Raw genomic sequence first — 22,349 nt, 5'->3', positions numbered from 1 at the left:
TGGCCTCAGTATAGGGCTGCACTTACCTGTCTTTTGCCCTCTTTCTATAATGGTTAATTCCAGGCTGAGAAACCGCATACATCTTGCAACTGGTCAATTCTTTATTTTAATATATTAGTACCTCTGGCTAAGTTTTGGGCTTGGGGATATCATTATTTTAAAAGACTTTGCTTACTTATTTGTCCTTTAACAACCATGACAGTAACCACCATCAATTATTTGTACACTTAAAATTCTCTAGGCACTCTGCTGGACTTTAAATGCATTATCTGTTTCAAGCATCACAAGCCTGTGGGCTATGTCTTCTTCCCTTTCTTGCAAATGAAAATTTTTGGTCTCAGAGGGCTTAAACAGCTTGCAAGATCTCACACTGGATTAAGCCCAAGTCTGTCTGACTCAAAGGTCTCTCTGTCTGCTGTACTTTCTGTGCTGGATTTTTATAGTCTCTCTCTTGCCTCACAGTCAGCCAGGCTGAGTCTAATATATACCTCTGTCTTTTCTTGTTCATCTCCACTGCTGTACTCTTCACTCTGGGCATCATTATTTGCTACCTAGACTACTGGAGTAGGCTTCTACAAGGATTTCACAACCCCCTTTCCCAATTCCAATCTGTTTTACATAATTAAAGGATCAGTTTTTCTAAGGTACTTCTGATCATGCTGTTTATCTTTAAAGAAATCATTAAGACTCCCTATTGCCTATGCAAAATAATCACATTTCCTGGTTGGACATACAGCTCACCCTGTGTCTAGCTTCACAGTTCCTTTATAACCCATCCTCTTACCAAGCCTCTTTGCGAGGCCTATGGCATAGGCACACAGAAGCACTCAGTGTGTTCTATATACAAATCTGCTGTGCTGTTTACCCTGTGAGGAATATCCTTCTGCTAGGAATTTCTTCATGGCTATCTTCAAATTTTCTCTCCAACTTAACCCAAGTGAGGTGTAAACTGTGGCAACTGACTTGGGAAGGTGTTGTGTATATAATGCACGTTTCTGTTTTTCTTTAAATGTCATCTCTAATGGATTCTTCTAGGTTCAGTTCTCTTGCACTTCCATAGCCCTTGCTCTGTGCTTCTATTCTTATTACCCTTTATTACCTTTAACATTATGCTCTCCTATGAGCCTTATTACCTTTAACATTTTGCTGGAGCGATGTAAGCATGCTATTTCTTACCAGAAAATAAGTTTCTTGTTGCAGGCCGATTCTTCTGAAAGTTGAAACTGAAACAAAGTTTCTGTTTGGGAACTGATCTTAGGAATCACACTTACAGGGGACTCTGGGACAGGAAAGAGACAGGGAAGGAAAGGATGTGTGTTAAGGTGCAAGTTAATGATCTGGAAACTTGAGACTCAATCCCTTTGAGAATCTCTATAAGACCTCGTGGCATCTCAGCTAGGGAAGAAGTTGGGATATCGACATGCCAAATTCCTCTGGTACTAATTGAGAAGCGCTCCCTGTAAAAGTACTCCCAGGCCTCCCAGCCTAGCCAGAACAGACTGAGCGTGTACAGCAATCACAAAACATGCTCAGGCGGAGAACCACTCGGTGTGCTTGAAGAATTCATATGCTGAGGAAATTGGTGTGGTACACGGCTGCCATATTCCTCCAGGCCAAAACCTTGAGTGTTTATCTCTACATTCTCCATAGCATCCAAAATTCTTAGCGTGGTGTCATTTATTCATTTATTTGTTCATTTAATACTAGTGCCTATTAGGTGCCAGACCCTCTGCTGGGGATCATGAATATAACCCATGAACAAAAATGGACTTGGCCTCTGCTCACGTAGAGCTTACCACACTCTAGTCATCAAAGGTCTGCAATCATTGAAGGAAATAACCAGGGGGAAAAACCTTGGATCAGTCCGTTCTCACACTGCTAATAAAGACATATCTGAGACTGGGTAATGTATAAACAGGTTTAATTGACTCACATTTCTGTGGGCTGGGGAAGCCTCAGGAAACTTACAATCATGGTAGAAGGTGAAGCAAACCCATCCTTCTTCTCATGGAGGCAGGAAGGTGAAGCGCTGAGTAAAAGTGGGGGAAAGGCCCTTGTAAAACCATCAGATCTCGTGAGAACTCAGGATGACTAGAACAGAATGGGGGTAACCGCCCCATGATTCAATGACCTCTTACCTGGTCCTTCCCAGGACAGGTGGAGATGATGGGAACTACAATTCAAGATGACATTTGGGTGGTGACACAGCCAAACCGTAACAAACTTGAACGGAGGGATGTTCACTCTAGGTAGGACGGCTGGTCTACAGGAAATGATGTCTGAGGTGAGACCTGTAGAATAAGAAAGAGCCAGCACATGAATGGTCAGGGTGGTAGTGATGCATCAAAGGGGAAAGCTATTGCGGGAGTTGGCCATGTGTCCTGCACATATTCCAAAGGCTAAGGCACCGGATCCCACTGAGTGAGGGGAGAGTGACTTCCCATCCATCTCTCGTGCTGTTTCCTGAGAACATGGTGCATCATTATTTAAAAACATCACATTGTAAACATATATAATGGATATCTCTCATTTCAACTTAATTTTTAATTTATTATATTATTGTTATTATTAGACACAAAAGACCAAAGTTCTGTAGTGGCAAGATTGAGAACTGTTTCTTACCTCATGCTGACAGTCACAGCTGTCCATGTCCACGTCTTCCTGGAAACTTACTCTGTTTTCCTTTGCTCATTGATAAACTAGAGAATAACCCAAATTTCAGATCTTGGGTTCCTTTTGGCTTTAACTTCTCTCCTTCAGAGGTCTCATGTGCCAAATTATCTCAGCCAGTTTCTCATTCAGTCACTCTTAATTGTACCATCTGGGTCCTGGACCTGGCTCCTGAGTTACATGTTGGTCCTACACCTGTCAATTCCAACTGGACAGCATGCCAATTCCTAAATGCAGTGTTTCAGAAATGAACTTACAAGTGCTAAAAGGTCCCTTGTATTGTTGAAATATATTTCCATTGCTGTTTGTAGTACCATCATTTTCTCAGTGACCCATGCTTAAATACCTGTCATCATTCAAGTTTTCAGTCCTGATTGCTCCTACAGAAGACAGTAAATGGGTTAAGATAAGTACTTAATAGGTATTTCTTATTAATAATGAAAGGATTTATCATTTTTATTTCTTCTCTTTATCCACAAAACAGTACATAAATTAACAATAAATTCATAGTTTCTTTGATCATTGTTTGATTTGGCAAATATTTCTCATAGGGGAAGCTGAATTAGGTTAGAAAATACTTTTTGCTGCACTGCTGTTTGGAGAAACAACACACGGAGAAAGTCTCCATAGTTAGTGGAATTCCAGAATCCAATTAGCACCAGAATGAAATGTAAATAATAGGTCTCAGAATTTTATGTCAAATGTGCTCTTGATGAGCCCAGACATATTGTCACAAATGAGTTGTCTTAATGCTGAATTTATTCTGTTGTATTATAATTCACAAAATGCTACTGATACCAAACAAGAGGATGAATGTGGTGCCTGGTATGGGACCGCAGTGATGTGTATTGAATAAATGAATGCATGAATGAATAAACATCACAATCACTGCCCCTCTAGCTGCTGAATTTAATGCTATTTAAATATGTTCTTCACTGCTTTCATCTCTCTCCTCCTTTAACCAACAGAAATAGTTTACCCTTCTCTTGTACATATTCCAAAGCATATATTTTATCTCTTTCAATGCAGATTCCAGCAGATTTTCATTTTCCGATGTCTAAAAAAGTTAGGAAGGATTGGCAAAGTAGCCCACCAATTTGGCAAACCATTCTTGAGCCAGTGAAGCATGCAAAATGATGCCCATTTATAAAATGATCATAGAAACAAAGTGAGCACATTCAGTAATATCTAGAAGTGGCCTGGCTCACTCATAATTTGATTTGTGGAAAAATGGCTGAAATTAATATGTGAACACTTTTAGTTTTCTATTACATGATTATTATCCTTTGCCCGTGAGTCTGAAAGATTATGAATAATCTAATAATGGATGCTGTGTAATTTTAAGAAATTCAGTGCAAATTGCATTTAGTTGACTTTTAAGTATTTCCATACTAAGTCCCACACAGCAAAAATAATAATTTGAAATTTTTATCTTCTAATCTCCAAAGATAAAGAGGGCACATATAATACTATCAACAGATGCCTCACAGACTGTATGTCTTCTGATTCTATTACATATTCTACGATTTTGTTTCTGTTCATAATAAGGTGGTCCCATTCTGCATTTGTCATTTCCAATGGGAAAATGCCTAGTTTTTTATGTATTCATATGAATACAATTTTTTACTTGAGATTAACAAAAATGTTACTTAAATATAAATTCTGCATTGTGTATATTGAATTATACTGGTTTGAATGCGCTGCAGCAGCAGCTTCCAACCTTTTGGCACCAGGGACCAGTTTCATGGATGACTGCTTTCCACAGACAGGGGGAGGAGGATGGTTTCAGGATGATTCCAGTGCATTACAGTTATTGTGCATTTTATTTCCATTGTTATTACAGTATGATATATATCTTACCATAATGTAGAATCAATGGGAGCTCTGAGCTTGTTTTCCTGTAACTAGTTGGTCCCATCTACGGGGACATGGAAGACAGTGATAGATCATCAGGCATTAGATTCTCATAAGTAGCACGCAACCTAGATCCCTCGCATGCGCAGTTTACAATAGGGTTTGTGCTCCTATGAGAATCTAATGCTGCCACGGATGTGACAGGAGGCAGAGCTCAGGCCGTAATGTGAGCAGTGGGAAGCACCTGTAAATACTGATGAAATTTCGCTCACCCACTGCTCACCTCCTGCTGTGTGGCCCTGTTCCTAACGGACCTGGGGGTTGGGAACTCCTGCACTACAGAGTTCAGTTTCTCGAGGTTTTAATCAATAGCACATTGTACTTTGTACATTCGGGATGGCATTAGTCTGTGTATTAGTCCATGGCATTAGTCATTGTTTATGTATTTGTTAGCATATATTCCTGATGAATCAGGGTCAATATCAGTAGGTCTGACAATTTGTTCAATATATGATCAAAAACTCCATAGCCAAATTTATATAATATGTATTATAAATTTATACATATATAATATTATATATTACATATTTATATATTATATATAAACATATATATTATTCATATATTTTATTTTACTGTAAGTTGTGGAATACATGTGCAGAACATGCAGCTTTGTTACATAGGTATGCCTGTGCCATGGTGTACCTATCAACCCATCATCTAGGTTTTAAGCCCCACATGTGTTAGGTATCTGTGTTGATGCTATCCCCCGCCTTGCACTCCAGCCCCCCAACAGGCCCCAGTGCACGTTTCCCTCCCTGTGTCCATGTGTTCTCATTGTTCAACTCCCACTTATGAGTGAGAACATGCGGTGTTTGGTTTTCTGTTCCTGTGTTAGTTTGCTGAGAATGATGGCTTCTAGCAAACATGCTCTTTGATTATAAAATTTAGTTTCAATTTTCTCTTTGAAAATTATGCTGAACTCAGCTGGGCACGGTGGCTCACGCCTGTAATCCCAACAGTTTGGGAGAGGCCGAGGTGGGCAGATCACAAGGTCAGGAGTTTGAGACCTGCCTGGCCAGCATGGTGAAACCCCATCTCTACTAAAAACACAAAAATGAGCTGGGCATAGTGGCACATGCCTGTAGTTCCAGCTACTCGGGAGGCTGAGGAGGAGAATCACTTGATGCCAGAAGGCGGAGGTTGCAGTGAGCCCAGTCAGCAGAGATTGCACCACTGTACTCCAGCCTGGGTGACAGAGTGATACTCAATCTCAAAAAAAAAAAAAAAAAAAAAAAATTATACTGAGCTCTTTTGAGAATGTATTGATTTCATTTCTAACTGTCCTTTTATCGACACATTCTAAGAATGTAGGGGGAAAGTTTTTAATAATCTACTTTTATTACACAAAGTCGTATTGTAGTTGTTTCTTTATTCTCAGATTATTAATTATTTGACCCAAGTTGATTGTTGGAAGAATGAGAAAGTGTTTGGGGACAAGGGAATAGGAAGATTACGGGTGATTTGGTGAAGTACAGTCTTAAGATTAGGATCTTATGAAACTAATATAGTTATTATTGAATTGGATCAATTGATTTAAGATCATGAGTCCACAGAATGTGTAAAAGCCACTTAGAACAGGAAATGGTGACCTCTTATCTGGAAGAAAGTTCTCATAAATACAAATCAGTATCAACTGGGGAACGTTCTACAAAGTGTTTTCAGTCACCTCCTTTTCTGGCAAGTTATAAATCAACTAGATACACTATTAATAATTTTACTAGGCATTCCCAAAAATGTCACAGTTATCCTTAGAAACAAACACTTAAATGAGATGGATAAGTGGCTGATTATGATTTATGCTTTATTTCATTGTTCTTCTGCAGTAAAATAGTGCTGACTGCAAAGAGCTATATTTTAAAATATTTTAGTGTCATGTCTTAGTATCAAACTGCTGCTGCTTTTATGCTTTTATTAATGACTCTGAGAAATTATGTATTTTCCAAGTGATTTCACGTGTTTTAATACCCTTCTGCCTGAATTGTACGTGGACGCATTTCGCATTTTCTATTATTTGGCAAGATTATTCTGACTCTATATTATAAAAGGAAGAAGGAAATTGTTTTTTATGAGGCATACAGAATTCCAGAGAGCAAGTTACTCTACATTACAATGGATCGTTTTTGAACAGTTTTATAGATAATTGATGTGCTCATACAAAATGCAGAAGTGAATGTATAGATAATTAGGAAATTTGTTTCTTTTCTCAGCCCTTAAGCTTCTCAGAAAGTTAGTTATGCAAAAGTATGCAATGAAGCTACATAAAATTTACATTCTATTTTGACTCCTTTTTCCAGGAATTCCAGCAATTTTGGGAATTTAAAAAATGATTATTAAGTAAAAAATATAAATGGCTAATAAACATGGGAAAGAATCACGTATAATTTCCAAAGTAATGTAAATTCTACTAATGAGTGATCTTCCAATTTTCCCATTGATTTGTTTTAAAAATCAATTAGTTTTCAAGTGAGAATATCTGATGCCATTTAGAATTCAGTGAATAGGAATTCCACATCACACTGGAATGTTAATAAAACTATTTAAAATAATTTGACTTAGTACCCTTATAAATATTCATCACTTTTGACCAGGGAATTTTGTTTATTGTTAGCGAGACTGTAGGAAGAACAACCACTAACTGCTGTGAAATGGTGTCATAAAATAATTAATAATAATCAAGAAAAACTGGAAATTATTGTAATGGCTACTAAGAAGACACTGGTGTTTCTGTATGCTATACTCAGGCAGCTATTAATAATGTCATTTACAAAGACTTAATAATGTTGTCTTAATATTCCAAATCAAAGAACATGGAAAAGTTGATGTGGTTCTCAGCTGTCTTCCAAATTGATTGCACGGATAAAACACCAAGTTATAATTCATGGAAATATGTGTAATTAGAAAGGCAGCACTGCTCCAATGGTTGGCAGGCCATTAGGGTTTCCTCGCTGTGTGGGAATCCCCTGCCAAGTTAGTCTAGGAAAAGCAATGTTAATATGGTGGAGCTGCATTCATTTGGTTTTGCTTCAAATGTTGGAGAAGGAGGCTGCTGCTCTCTACTTTGGCAATTCTGTCTTAGCCTTTCTTTTACTACTCTATCTGGGCCTCTATACACCCCACATTAGCTATGAGTCTTTGATTCATTCTGGCTTTTTCCATAACTTGTTAACTAAAGCACTGACTTCAATGACTAGAATTTGTAGGCAGCAGGATTGAGCTGGAAAGAAGAGGCCATTTAAACCCCCAAACATTTGAATGCTAATATAACACCCAGATTGAACAGTGGGAGTGTAAAATATAATTTTGTGCCGTGCTCTATAGTTTGGAGTTCTTTAGAGAACTAACAGTATGTAGGTTTCATAGAGATTCATAACTAAGTACTTTAAGCACAAAGGAATGAGTATGTGTGCTGTTTATTTGTGCTGATTTATTCCCACCTACTGAGTTGCAGCATCTTATTTTCAGGAAAACCTACTGACAGCAGAAGCAACAGGGGTGTAGTCAACCTGCATGAGCAATTGAACAAGCAAAATCCAACAAGGAAGCATTATGCAACCTAAGAAATGCTGCCGCTGCTGCCACTGCACTCTTACAGAAGTGCCCACATTTCTAACAAACACAGTGCAGCTGTTTAGATACAGCTCATTAGGCATGCACGTGTGTGTGTGTGTGTGCGCCTGCATATGCATCATGGTGCAATTGTCATAGAAGCCTTGAAAATATCATCTTGTTACATTTTATTGGGCTGTAAGTCACATCATGACAACTTTGATCTGGTCAGTATGCATCAATCGTTTCAGCCCTTGAAGTCTTTATAGTCTAGCAAGGAATAGAAAATTAACATAAAATAACTTCAGACAAGATAAAGTGAGGCAAATGCCATAAGATAAACATATAACTCAGAGCAGAGAAAAATTACTAAAAAAAGAGTTAGAAGCTCAAGAATACACAATTCTCGTTCTTTGGTAAGGCTGCCTTATATATCTTATTAGCTGTGATGATGTAATTTGCAGGTATCCAAGGCTTGTGGTGTTTCTCTATTACCCCTACACCAAGAAGAGTTGGTGGTTAAAGGGATGCAAAAATAGAGGCTACTTTCTTTATCTTTTAATAATGTAAATTCAAGTAGACTGCAGCTATTTGTACAATATTTACTGTTTTTACTAAAGTGATTAGATGTTTCAGTCAAAAAACTTATTTTATGATCATGGCTTCTAAAGGGGTCTGTTGTGAAGTAGTACAGATGTCACATTTTTGTTTACTTCTTGCCACTTACACCTCTCCCAACTTAATCTAAGAGAAAAGAGAAATTAAACGTATGTGGGCACAGACGGGGGAGTTTACAGGTGAGTTTTTCAGATGTTATAGTACCTTCCTGGATAAAGAGAGCTAGTCAGTATTCTAAAGCCAGCCAAAACAGAAAAGCTGCCAAAACTCAAATACTGGCTGAAAACATTTGGCCATTCTCTGCAAATTAATTATTTTATTCATCCAAAGATTTTACATTCCTGATCACCTGGAATTTGGAAATATTCATCATTTAGTCTGTCACAAAGGCTATTGGCTTCAGTATGCCTTTACCACCCAGATCAAGTTGTTATTTGTGGAGCACAACATAACAAAACAGAAATTTATTATCACAGTCCTCTTTCCTGGGACTCTGAAGAGACTATGTGGCCTGGGTTACTATTTTTCACCACAGTCCCATGCAACTGGATTTAGATCAAGTCTTTATCTAGCGTTTCTGGGCTCTCAGCCTACGAGGTTTCCTGGTGGAATGTTGTATTCTTTGTGGGAAGGCATGGTCTCCAAACTACAGCTCTATTTTTTGCTCCCAAGAGCAGTAGTCTTTGATCCTATACATTCCTAAGTGGAGTTTAGTTCACTGGATAGCCACCTATTTACTTCCACATATAGAGGGGGATTCATAGCAATGTCTAAACATTGGGCTGGAGTACCGTGGAAGAAAGAGAGCAAAAGAAAACTCATTTGGGGGATCTAATACAATATTACTCATACAAATTCTTAGTATATGATGCATATACTGTCAGTGGTAGTTCTCATCATCATCATTATTAATGGGAGCCCATTATATGTATCTTATTTCATCTTCACAATATTCACATGAAATAAGCATTATCCATAGTTCATGAAAGAGAAAACTGAGGCTCAAAGACATAAACGTCTTATTCAAGTCACCTGTCTATTAACAGAAAGAATGGGGATTTGAAAATGCATCTTCCTAGAGACAAAACTTGTTTCCATGATGCCACAGTTTTAAATATAACCCTTAGGAGGACTTATTTATAAAATGACTGTTGGTATTGAGGAAGGAAATTAAATACATTTTCATGGCTCTGCATCTAACTCTAGGTTCTTTCCATTGCAGTTTTCTTTTCTTTTCTTTTCTTTTTTTTTTGAAGAAAGGAAGAACAATACCCGTAGATTTTTCTCTCTCCTCACAATACATCACAGATGGTCCCTAGTGATGACCTTTCCCAAAGTTACATTGTAGAATTCATTGGCTGATACCACCCCATGTGGTGCATAATTAAATGATGTGGTAGCAAGACCAGATTCATTATCATAGACAGTCATGAGCCCCGTCAGGACATTTCGGTCAGGGACAGACTGCATATATAATGGTGCTCCTGTAAGATTATAGTGGAGCTGACCTAAAAATTCTTATTGCTTGGTGACATCATACCTGTCATAATGCAATAGTGCAACACATTACTTTTTTATGTTTAGATAACTTTGTATACACAAATACCACTGTTTTACAGTTGCCTACAGTATTTACTACAGTAGCATACTGTACAGGTTTGCAACAGGCGGTACCATACAGCCTAGGTGTGTAGTAGGCTGTACCATCCAGGTTCATGTAAATAAACTGTGTGATGTTTACACAATGACAAAATGTCCTATTTCCCAGACCATATTCTCCTTCTTAAGCGATGCATGAGTATCTCTTCTGTTCAATTGTCTTCCTCTTCCAGGAAATAGATATAAATTGTGTCCTAGCAACAACTTTTGCTATCACATAATATCTAAAGATATGTAAATAAATTAAACTTCACTAATGACCCTAGTGGCTTTTAATGTCATGATATTCCTGTTAGTTATTTATGTCATTGGTTTATTTTCATTATGTAGATTAGGAACGAATAAAAATTACTTCCTTATTTTACACGAATATTAATAAATGCCTTTGATTTTTTAGAGAACTGTAATAGATATCAGATGTATTACTCTCTATTTGTATAATTTTGTTTTTTAAAGATACATCTAGATTAAAAACTACTGTTGTAAGCTGTTGAAATCTTCCATATGGTCAAAATTCTGTCACTGCCTTTAGAAATTCAAACAGAAGAAAAATAACTAAGAATCAAGCCATTCTGAATACACAGGGGCCCTCGCAATTGTTACAGTGTGAATTTACTCTCTTGACGGTGGTGATCCTGGGGTATCCGAAGGATACGTAGGTGGGCTTTGTTTAGGACGGGAAGAAGAAAGCAGTTCTGCAGTGAGCCGCTGCCGCTGCTGGATCTTCTCACCTCCCCCCGGTTGCTAGGTTGAGACTAGACAGTTTAAGTTGGCACAAGGCAGAAATGCTCATAATGGATTAATACTACTGGCACTTTTTTATTCTGATAGAAAAACTTACTAATCTAAAGAAATGTCCAGTATATTTATCGGATTTGAGTGAAGATTCTTTTAATCAAGGTGTCCCTTGTTTTCCAGGGTGCTAATTTATTTCATACATTCTTTATATTAATACATGAAATTAGCACAGTTTGTTTACCAACAATAATGCCCTCAGCCCAAACCCCTTATCTTTCTGTGAACTTCCTTAAAATCATTAACTTAAAAAATAATCAAGTTTCTTTTGACCAAATGGGTGAGCTCTACACAACTGTTTTTATATGGATCTTTATGGATGAAGAGTGAAAAATGAAGCATAGATTCAATGATTAGGACCTGCTGCATATATTATGTATCTATGTGTATTTTGAAATAAATTAATGTTACTCTGCATGCTTATTTATCATAGCAATGAAAGCCGGTAAAATAGCAGAGAAATCTACAAATCTCACTATTGAGAGTCACAGATGCACCATCTTCTCTAGTCCTGCATAATACCTAAGAGAAACTGCTTGCACTTTCATGACACATATACCCTAGATATGAGGGTGAATAACATGTGATTATTCTTATACAACTTCTGAGATATGTCCAATATGTTTACAGGATTTGAGTGAAGATTCTTTTAATCCAATGAAATGAGAAATATTCAGCAGCCATTGGAAGACTGCCCTAGTGCTCGTATAGAGAGAAGGACATATATACTGCCACCTCTAAGTCCAGGGCAGCATGACTGTTCTTAGTGAGACTAGACAGTTTGACTTTTAAGTAGCTAGTGCTTTTTTTCAGGTTCTCATGTTGCATTTCCAGCAAATGAAAACTCACTGTGGACACTTGCTCACCATGTAGACATCAAGACAAATGGAACTGAAATGAGTGCAAACCGTGTATGTGCATGTATAGGTAATAGATATCATGTGTATGTTGTTATATATGTGTATGTATTCATGTTATAGAGTATAGCAACTATATGGTATATAGAATATAGAGGATGAATGTAGTATACAGTATATATTATACATAGCATATATAATAAGTGTTAAGATTCAAGTGAATGAAATCCAGATAAACTTCATGAAAAAGAATAAGCAAAGTTGCTTCCCAGGGTGCTGAGAGAGTCAAAGATTCCTGGAAATGAAGATGATAATATGTGAGAAGTCAATAACCTATGTGGAATAAGTCAGTTTACAATGGCAAGGCCCCCAAAACAATTCTTAATTCCTATTTTTCTTTGCTTGTTCTTCATCATACAAATTCCAGCAGTTTGAAATTCAGATAGGTCTATGGAGAATTTTGTAGGATAAAGGAAGCAGCAGAGAAAGATTTTTAAGAATTTTTAAATTTTACTGTAGCATAAATTAATGTGTGGATTATCCAATAGCAAAAACATGGGATCAACCTAAATGCCCATCAATGGCAGACTGGATAAAGAAAATGTGCTACATATACACCATGGAATACTATGCAGTCATAAAAAAGAATGAGATGATGTCTTTTGCAGAAACATGGATGGAGCTGGAGGCCATCATCCTTAGCTAACTAACACAGGAAGAGAAAACCAAATACTGCATGTTTTCACTTATAAGTGGGAGAAAGTGATGAGAACACATGGACACACAGAGAGGAATAACACACAATGGCACCTACCTGAGATTGGGGGGTGGGTGGGAGGGAGAGGAACAGAAAACAGTAACTATTGGGTACTAGGCTTAATACTGGGTGACAAAATAATCTGTACAACAAACTCCTGTGATACAAGTTTACTTATACAACAAACCTGCACATGTACTCCTGAACCTAAAAGTTAAAAAATAATTAATTGTGGATTCTCAAGTACATTTTCCTCAGTTATTATCCCAAAGTATAATGTTTTATTGAGAACAAACATATATACAAAGGCTACTGTTGAGAGTAAAAATTATATTTTTGCCATGTTAACTTGGAGTAAATTTTCCTTATAATATAAAAAGATACCATTTCAATCATCTCTTTGTGAAGATACGAGATGCTTTCCACACTTCTGTGCAAAGATTCCTTCCACAGCTTGTTTTCCGGAAAGCTAATCAGCATACTAGCTGCCTAAGAAAGGCCACAGCAAAAACAACATTGCGTAATGCTCTAATGCTCTAACAATCTTCATTCCTGTAATGTATACTGTCGGAACAGTTTTCATGCTCACTCAACATCTTCTGCAGGCAAACTCTTGGAGATTGACATTCCCGTAGCACCCAGGTGGAGTGTAATGCTAAGCACTTTATCCCTGGTCTGAGCTGAAAACCAAGGGGCAATTTTCAGTGTTTATATGCTATTCTGTCTCTTAAGTGGGTACCGAATCAAGCCAAGGATTTTGGCATATGCTACCAGACAGAAGTATGTCGCTTTGTTCCTGAAGCATCACTGGCAATTATTTGAGACTGTGTTACTCATTTATTCAGTCATAATAAAAGGTGAATGGTGGTGATTCATTTGAAGATGGTTGCCTGAGTTTATGCAGTCATATCAGGTGCCCCCAAGACATTAAAGAAGTGTGACTTTTTTATTGAAAAGTACATTGAAAATCACTTCCATACGATGTAAAAATTGTTTCTGAGCGATCATAACTGAATACAACGTTAATACTGAATGTCTTCTTAGAAAAGCAAATATTAGGTTGGAGCATTAGGACTTATTAGAGAGTCATTTCAATTCCAGCCAATATATTAAGTCGATGTGCACAGAAGTACAGGGAAAGCATTAAATTAAAGTCTCATGTTTAGTTTATATTGCACTTAGACTTTTTTTTTAATGGAGCCACTCATGTCAGTCACCAAAAAAAAAAAAAAAAAAGGAAACCAATTGGGGAAGCAGATTTCTATGTAATTTTTGTATTACAGAGGATACAAGTAGGTTGTTAGACAGGAGAATATTGATTAAGCCTGAGTCCTACTGTGATATGCAAAATGTGGGAAATGCATTCATGGATCTGCAACATTTTCAATAATTCTGGGACTGTAAATCACTTTACTTAGAGCAAAATAGCAATAATAATAATAATGTAATGATTCTTGATGGTAGTTCTGTATTTAGAAGCCTATTTTGTAGATATGCTCTTTTAGTTTTCTTGGTACAGACAGATCTTTGATCTTCCCTGTAGCAGATTTCATAGCAGACTTAGAGAAGAGATGTTGTAGAGATAGATTATGTTATTGATAGTCATCAGAAGTGACTTTTATTATATTGTCCAAGGGTTCTATAGATCTAGAATATGTAATATGTTTTACCACATTGCATGGAGGAGACACTCAATAAATATTTTTGGTAGATTGAGTCAGTTCTTCTAGGTATATGTCCATCAAATTCCATCTAGTAAATAACTAACTATATGTGGTCATGGCAGCTGCACCCTCTGCGTTAATTTAATTCATTCAAGGCTATTTTTTAAATTAAAAATGCATCAAAGGACTGGGTGCAGTGGCTCACACCTGTAATCCCAAAACTTTGGGAGGCTGAGATGGGTGGATTACCTAAAGTCAGGAGTTTGAGACCAGCCTGAACAACATGGTGGAACACTGTCTATACTAAAAATACAAAAAAATTAGCCAGGCATAGTGGCAGGTACCTGTAATCCCAGCTACGTGGGAGTCTGAGGCAGAAGAATCGCTTGAACCCGTGAGGTGGAGGTTGTGGTGAGCCGAGTTCGTGCCACTGCACTCCAGCCTGGATGACAGAGCAAGACTTGTCTCAAAAATAAATAAATAAATAAATAAAAATTAAAAATAAATAAATAAATAAAAAAACCTAACATTTTAATAGCAATTTTACACATTACCTTTCCACATTTTTTTTTCAGCAGCACTCTAAAGTGTCACAACAAAGAATAGCATCCCATTACAGAATTTAGAGCTAAAGGAGGAAGCAGAAAAGGAGATTTTTTTAATAGGCCAAATTTGGGTTTGGTTAGGAATTGGCACATTTTCTGTATATTGTCAGATGGTAAATGTTTTAGGTTTTGCAGACATTGTTTTGCTTGTTTCACATATTCTTCTTTGTGTATAAGTATATTTTTATAAAATTTTTTTAAAAATAAAAAATATTCCTAGATTATTGCTTTACAAAAACAGATGCATTCAGACACGGGGCTGTTGTTTGCCAGCTTAATCAAATTCAGTGTGTAGCTGGTGGTCCAAAGAGTGAATGCTTTCTCCTCAAAGGCTATTTGATGTGTCCCCTAAAAAAATTATTTAAATTGCCATTCTCTGCTGTGATGAACAAATACATCAAATATGGGCAACTTCTTAGTCTCAAGAAAGTCAAAGTATCTTCCAAGAATTCTGTGGCCTTATCTTTCTCTCTTGCTGTAGCTTGTTCAGCAGACGTCCTTTTGACCTGTTGGCCATGCACCTTTATTGTGCCCTCGAACTTGATATCTCAGCTCTGCCAGCCTCTGAAGAAGACAGCATTTTCTCCATTTCAAACCAGGTCATATGGTTCAAAGAGGAAAATCTCTTCTGCCATTTCCTGGAGGCTGGATTCTTTTTCTTTTATTTTTCTTTAAGTTCTGGGATACATGTGTAGAACATGTGGGTTTGTTAACATAGGTATACATGTGCCATGGTGGTGTGCTGCACCCATCAACCTATCATCTAGATTTTAAACCCCGCGTGCATTAGGTATTTGTCCTAATGCTCTCACTCTCCTTTCCCCCAAACCCCTGACAGGCCAGTGTGGGATATTCCCCTCCCTGTGTCCATGTGTTCTCATTGTTCAACTCCCACTTAGGAGTGAGAACAAGCAGTGTTTAGTTTTCCATTTCTGTGTTAGTTTGCTGAGAATAATGATTTCCAGCTTCATCCATGTCCTTGCAAAGGACATGAACTCATTCTTTTTTATGGCTGCATAGTATTCCATGGTGTATATGTGCCACATTTTCTTTATCCAGTCTATCGTTGATAGCATTTGGGTTGGTTCCAAGTATTTGCTATTGTAAGCAATGCTGCAGTAAACATATGTGTGCACGTGTCTTTATGGAATGATTTATAATCCTTTGGGTATATACCCAGTAATGGGATTGCTGGGTTAAATGGTATTTCTGGTTCTAAATCCTTGAGGAATTGCCACACTGTCTTCCACAGTGGTTGAACTAATTTGCACTCCCACCAACAGTGTAAAAGTGTTCCTATTTCAACTCATTCTCTCCAGCATCTATTGTTTCCTGACTTTTTGATCACCGTTCTAACTGGTGTGAGATGGTATCTCAATGTGGTTTTGATTCGCATTTTTCTAATGACCAGTGATGATGAGCTTTCTTTCAAATGTTTGTTGGCCACATAAATGTCTTCTTTTAACAACTGTCTGTTCGTATCCTTTTCCCACTTTTTGGTGTTTTTTTTTTTTTTTTTTTCTTGTAAATTTAAGTTCCTTGTAGATTCTGGATATTAGACCTTTGTCAGATGGGTAGATTGCATGACTTCTCTCCCATTCTGTAGGTTGTCTGTTCACTCTAATGATGTAGTTTCTTTTGCTATTCAGAAGCTCTTTAGTTTAATTAGATCCCGTTTATCAATTTTGGCTTTTGTTGCCATTGCTTTTGGTGTTTTAGTCATGAAGTCTTTGCCCATGCCTTTGTCCTGAATAGTATTGCCTAGGTTTTCTTCAGGTTTAGAAGCTGGTGAAATTATAGGAACTGGTGCCAAAAGCAAGGACTGTAGCAGAGACCCACCGCTGGACTCAAGGAAGCCTTTTATCTTTCTGTGTTGTCTGCAGAGTATGGGGTATGATGCAGTGCAGGTCCTAGAGAGGTGGACAGCAGCTCCTGAGTTCTGAAAACCCTCAGCCTCTGGAACTCCTGTGGGAAGTGCCACAATACTCAGAATTTCTTTCTGGAGACTTTTTGGGAATAACTCAAAGAATGTCACATAGCGATAGGGAAATAAAGCATCTTACTCATTTTAATGTTTTCAGATGAAAGTCTTAAAAGATTATTTTAGCTTGTTTCTTCATGTGTATTATCACTTTTTTTTATGACAAGCTGTGCCTTGGGCCTCTTTTTTAGCAAAAGATACATTGGTCTCAAGTCTGTCCCTTAAATATGCCATATCATTTACTACCACGGGCAGTCTCTTGTATCATTGAAGGATCTTTCTTTTTTTCTTGTCAATGTTATGCTCTGCCTGCCATGTTTGACAGTTCTGGAGAATCTGAGGAACAAGTGCGGCTATACCGGACCTCTGTCTTGATCAAAGTGTAAATTTTTGGATTTTTAATCTATCTCTGTTTTTGAGGGAGCCATAGCCACACAGGATGCATTCATAAGAGTTTGCCTTTTATAGCATGAGATCCAGATACATATAAGAGGCAATACTTTCACCAAACTTTAAAATTGTCTGACATACATGAGGGCAAGAGCTGTTCTCTACATCACATAGCTTCATGTGGAACTTGAACACTTTGGTGTCATGTTTCTAGTGTGAATTCAGTTTATTCAAATAAGAGGAATTTTTTATTTGGTTTTGTGAGACAGTATAATATAATTTACTTGGCCCCAAGGACATAAACATTACATCACTGATTAATAAGAAAGATGAGAAGAGATGTGAAAATCTACGTCCTGCTTCACTATGTTTCTGGCTGACATATTTGGTAAATATGAAAGGAACCATTTCTGTTGTCACTATTGGTAAAGTAGAAAACATAACCGAGTTGCATTTTTGCACATGAAAAAGATAACAATGAAGAAAAATAATAGAATTAAATGAAAATTATCAATCTTTGCGTCTTTGTATTAACACCAAGACTGAATAACTGGCAGTAAGCCCTAGATGACAGAGAAATAGATCATAGAGAGGTAGAGAGAGAAAGAGCATGCAAGCATACCCATCACCCCCATCCACCCCACTTGGTAGATGCATGGGCACACCAGCTGGTCACAGAAAGGAATAAATGTCTACTCAATTGTCACTGCTCTTTCTTCAACACCAAAGTCTTTATAATCAAAGAAACACCCAGCTGAATGGGTTTTTCGTGGGATACTCAGCAATATGAAAAAAAAAATCACAAAACCCAAATGGTTGAATTTACTCCTAATCTGGAGCTTTATGGCCAGTAATATCAGGTTAAACAAAAAGTGTATCCACTGCTTTTTTTGTCTACTGAACACAATCACAGTTCTAGGGCTGCAGTATGCCAGTGAGTTGAACTAAAGCAGTTTACTTTCCTTTTTTACTTTTTGAGAGAGACGGAGTCTTGCTCTGTCACCCAGCCTGGAATACAATGGCACAATCTTGGCTCACTGCAACATCCACCTCCCTGGTTCAGGAAATTCTCCTGCCTCAGCTTCCTAATTAGCTGGGACCACAGATGTGTGCCAACACTCCCAGCTAATTTTTGCATTTTTTAGTAGAGACAGGTTTCACTATATGTTGGTCAGGCTGGTCTCAAACTCCTGACCTCAGGTGGTCTGCCCGCCTTGGCCTCCCAAAGTGTTGGGATTACAGGTGTGAGCCACCACCCCCAGCCCTACTTCACCTTTTCTACTCTTAGCAATTGTCCATCTTGGCAAGAATAAAAATATTTACATTTTTTTCTCATAATTCACAGCACATCTTAGATATTCTTATAATTGCTGGGCAATTAGAAATTTTAAAAAAGTAGGTTCAAATGTAGTCCACAAACTAATGTGGTTATAAAATTGATCCCAAACACAACCATTTCTCTAAAGAGAGAAATACAGAGGAAGCAATTTGGAGGATTCTTATTGAGTTGTATATCATACAAAAATAAATTTGATTATCATGAGGCTGAGAAAATATTTAAAAAATTTTAAAATGTGAAATAGCAGTGAATTGTATTTATACTTATTTTCATACAGAAGCAGGACAAACACAAAATATTTATGAATAGATTATCTGTTAACTTACCATCTCTGGTTGACTTCTTAAGAGTGAGTTATTGGAAGCTAGAATGAGAAGTATCAGTGAAATGAACCTCTGAGCTATAATCATTGTTAATAGGCTTAGCAACAGACTTCCTAGAAAATACAGGTTTTGGCTGGGCATGGTGGTTCATGCCTGTAATCCTCCTAGATCATTGGGAGACCAAGGTGGGTGGATCATTCGGGCTCAGCAGTTTGAGGCCAGCCTGGGCAACATGGTGACACTCTGTCTCTACAAAACAAACAAACAAACAAACAAACAAACAAAAAAAAACGCAAAAATTTGATGGGCTTGGTGGTGCACTTCTGTAGTCCCAGCTACTCAGGAGGCTGAGGTGGGGGAATCTCTTGAGCTGGGAGGTCAAGGCTGCAGTGAGCCGAGTTTATGCCCGTGTACTCCAGCATGGCTACAGAGTGAGGCTCTGCCTCGAAAACAAAGTGAAAGGAAGGAGGGAAGGAAGGAAAGAAAAATTTGAGTGTTGTGTACACTGTTTTTCATTTGAATCAAAGCCTTGAAGCAGACACACTGAGGAGAAAAATCATTTCATATATGAACGATTATATTCTGGGTTTTAGCAAGATATTTTACAGCATTAAAAAGAAATAAGATAAAATTAGGATTATGTATTTTTCTTCTATTTTTTTTTTGTATTAGGTAAAACTTTAGCAATGTGTAGTTAACATTATGAAGCAAGCACGAATTTCAAAGTAGGAAAAATAAAAGGGAAGAATTAATAAAGAGCAAAATTTGAAACCTTGATGAAAGCGAATCTTAGAAGGGAAAAGCAACTGATGCAGAAGTGTTTGGAAATTGGCAGTAAAAAAAATAGGTTTCAGCTTATTCTTTTAAAAAAATGAAACAAACCTCCTATTTTCATCTTTAATTTTCTGTGAATGTGTTCCTTGTAAGCAATATTATGTCTTTGCAAATTAATTTGCAACCATCTTTCTCCTGTGAAAAGATGAAACCTGTATTAATTTATTTGTATTTATTTTTTGAGAGGGAGTCTCACTCTGTCATGTGGGCTAGAGTGCAGTGGCACGATCTCCGCTTACTGCAACCTCTGTCTCCCTGGTTCAAGTGATTCTCCTGCCTCAGCCTCCTGAATAGCGGGCATTATAGGTGCCTACTAGTGCCCCCTGCTTTTTTTTTTTTTCTTTTTTTTTTTTTTTGGTATTTTTAGCAGATATGGGATTTCACCATGATGGCCAGGCTGGTCTTGAACTCCTTACCTCGTGATTCACCTGTCATGGCTTCCCAAAGTGATGGGATTACAGACATGAGCCACCACACCTGGCTGAATCCCTTATTTTAACTTAAATTATTTAGCTTAAATAACTTTGAACATATCTGTATCAATGTAAAAATCAAATACTTGCATGAAATCTTAATATTAATAAATATAACAATATGTAAGAATATTTGGGCTCTTCATACAGTTTCTCATGTTAAAATTAGATAAAGAGGGTGAAATTATCTAATTAGAAAAAATTAGATAAAATTTGCAAGCTAGAGAAAAATTTCACTCTGTGATTTATCCAACCTTCTTTAACCTGAGTTAGACCTCTTATTTTCTTCCTTCTCCACAAGTCTGTTTTTGCATGGGAACTATAAGAGGTCATTAAAAAGATTTACTGGGCCCTGTTGCCCTCAGTCATAGGTTGCCTCAGTCACTTCTTGTTTCAGTATGTAGTATGCCCAGGCCTGCAGTGTTCTCTCCTGATGCATTTTTTTCATTTAAAATTTTTTCCGTTTTAGCCTCCAAGTTCAGTATGATAATCTTTTGTGGTTTTAAACCCTCTCTAAATGTCACTTGCTTTCATTCATTCAGCAAATAATTATTGAATAAAATTGTGTGTGTATACTGTGTGTGTGTATAAATTGTATGATAAGACTAAAAAGTCACACAAAAATATTATAGGAACACAATTTAGACTGGGTAGTCCGTCTTTGTGCTTGCCAGGTCTTAAGTGTACAATACAAGCCAGGCCAAACTTCTGAAAATAGAATTCAGAGTTTTCAGAGTGTAGACCACACCGATACATCTAGAAACGGGAATTGCAGGGCAAAAGATATGTAGAAAAGTAAGGAGCCACAAAAGAACAAGGAATTCTGGTACTGGGTCCTCATAAATGTGTAACCCAGGAATCACATGCTCAGTTTATCTTCTTGGGTCCCGACACAGTGACTGAATGTGATGAATGAATATGATAATTAACCAGGATCTGTCCCAAGGAATTCAGGATGTGGATGTGCATTCTAACTAGATGGCTTTTAAGATACTTTTTCAGTTTTGAAAACTTCTGGTAAATACGTGGAAAATTCTATATTGTGTAATAATCACGATAGCTTCTGTTCAGGGTCTGTGCCAGGCGCTGTGCTCAGAACCGCCATGTAGGGTCATGCCTTACACCTGGTACCCAGGCGAGGGGGACGATGTGAGCTCATAACATCCACGTGGTGACCATGTGACCTGACGGGGCTGAGTGCTTCGTATGCAGCACCTGTGGTTCTTACAGCAACTCTGAAGTCACATTCCATTACTTCCATTTTACAGATGGTAATGAGGGAGTGGGGAGGTGCCCTGACCTACCCGAGTGGACGTGGCAGATAGGCCCAGGTTTGATTTAAGGTCTCTCTGGATCCAAAGCCTTTCTCCCACACTGTTCCAGGAGAGATACTGGCAGCCGTGTTCAGGAGCGTGGTAGTGTTGCTAGGAGCCCCCCAGTGAGGCACCGGTAGGAGAGGCTGCACACCTGGGCCACTCCCAGTCAGGGTGGCACCACTTCCATTCTTGTGCCCAGAACATCCAAGGCAAAGTGGCCGGAACAATGAAGGATGTACCTGAGGCTCCTCATTTTCAGTGACAGGAACATCAGACCTTCCAATTTTCTTGGTGGTAAAATAATTATAACTTTCATTTCTGGAATAGATATCAAGGATTGCGACTGCTCTGTGTAACATGCACCAAAGTGTATGGAATGAAGTTAATACATGTGAAAATGATCTGGGATCTCAGGGTTTCTCCCTTCTTCAAGGGAGAAATTAAAGAAATTAAAACATGTTTTCTTTAATTTGGATTCTGAATACAGAAAGGATATGAGTGACGCATACTGCTTTTTGCTTTATGACAAGGCCATGTGTTCTAAGGTAGATTTACTGAACTTTTAACCCGCTCCCCTTTCTCTCTCTCCCTCCTCCTCTCTGGAT

At 37.7% G+C, this 22,349-nt stretch overlaps 1 protein-coding gene and 1 long non-coding RNA gene across 3 annotated transcripts in view; both read left to right on the top strand.

Annotated features, from left to right (window-relative positions):
* The window catches only part of FAM155A (family with sequence similarity 155 member A), a 669,060-nt gene that overhangs the window by 120,360 nt on the left and 526,351 nt on the right, over positions 1 to 22,349 (top strand). The window lies entirely within an intron of this gene.
* Positions 5,759 to 11,851, top strand: LOC116528901. Its single transcript, XR_004259267.1, has 3 exons — positions 5,759 to 6,061; positions 8,078 to 8,081; positions 11,836 to 11,851. It is a non-coding gene; the product is annotated as an uncharacterized LOC116528901 (long non-coding RNA).

Source organism: Sapajus apella, unplaced genomic scaffold (assembly GCF_009761245.1).
Source record: "Sapajus apella isolate SASKATOON/1434 unplaced genomic scaffold, GSC_monkey_1.0 scaffold60, whole genome shotgun sequence".
NCBI classification, from domain to species: Eukaryota; Metazoa; Chordata; class Mammalia; order Primates; family Cebidae; genus Sapajus; species Sapajus apella.
This window is presented reverse-complemented; position numbering and strand designations above follow the sequence as displayed.